This window comes from Mustela nigripes, chromosome X (assembly GCF_022355385.1).
Source record: "Mustela nigripes isolate SB6536 chromosome X, MUSNIG.SB6536, whole genome shotgun sequence".
NCBI lineage: Eukaryota > Metazoa > Chordata > Mammalia > Carnivora > Mustelidae > Mustela > Mustela nigripes.
In genome coordinates this window covers 75,170,002-75,171,295 of record NC_081575.1, presented here as the reverse complement: position 1 = coordinate 75,171,295, position 1,294 = coordinate 75,170,002, and positions in this window count along the sequence as shown.

The window sequence follows — 1,294 nt, the reverse complement described above, 5'->3', positions numbered from 1 at the left end:
ATGCCAGTACCATGCTGTCTTGGTGATCACGGCTTTGTAGTAAAGCTTGAAATCAGGCAATGATATACCGCCAGTTTTGTTTTCCTTTTTCAACTTTTCTTTAGTAATTCGGGGTCTCTTCTGATTCTATAAACATTTTAGAATTGTTTTCTCCAGCTTTTTTTTTTAAAGATTTTATTTGTTTATTTGACAGAGATCACAGTAGACAGAGAGGCAGGCAGAGAGAGAGAGGGAAGCAGGCTCCCTGTTGAGCAGAAAGCCCGATGTGGGACTCGATCCCAGGACCATGAGATCATGACCTGAGCAGAAGACAGCGGCTTAACCCACTGAGCCACCCAGGCGCCCATTTTCTCCAGCTTTTTGAAAAATGCCAATGGAATTTTTTTAAAAGATTTTATTTATTTATTTGTCAGTGAGAGATCACAAGTAGGCAGAGAGGCAGGCAGAGAGAGAGGAAGGGAAGCAGGCTCCCTGCTGAGCAGAGAGCCCGATGTGGGGCTCGATCTCGGGACCCTGAGATCATGACCTGAGCTGAAGGCAGCGGCTTAACCCACTGAGCCACCCAGGTGCCCCACCAGTGGAATTTTGATCAGAATGGGTTTGAAATTAAAGATTGCTCTAGGCAGTATAGACATTTTAACAATGATTTTTCTTCTGATCCATGATCATGGAATGATCTTCCAACATTTTGTGTCTTCTTCGATTTCTTTCATGAGTGTTCTGTAGTTTCTCGAGTACAGATCATTTATCTCTTTGGTTAGGTTTATTCCCAGGTATATTATGGTTCTTGGTGCTATAGTAAATGGAATCGATTCTCTAATTTCCCTTTCTGTATTTTCATTGTTAGTGTATAAGAAAGCAACTGATTTCTGTACATTGATTTTGTATCCTGCCACATTTCTGAATTGCTGTATGAATTCTAGTAGTTTGTGGGTGGAATCTTTTGGTTTTTCCATATAAAGAATCATGTCATCTGTGAAGAGAGAGACTTTGACTTCTTCACTGTCAATGGTAATACCTTTTATTTCTCTTTGTTTCCTGATTGCTGTTACTAGAACTTCTAATACTATGTTGAAGAACAGTGGTGAGATTGGCCATCCTTGTTGTGTTCCTGATCTCAATGGGAAGACTGTGAGCTTCATTCCTATTGAGGATGATATTTGCTGTGGGTCTTTCATAGATAGATTTTATGAAGTTCAGTAATGTTCCCTTTATCCCTATACTTTGAAGCGTTTTAATCAGGAACAGATGCTGGATTTTGTCAAATGCTTTTTCTGCATCAATTGATAGGACC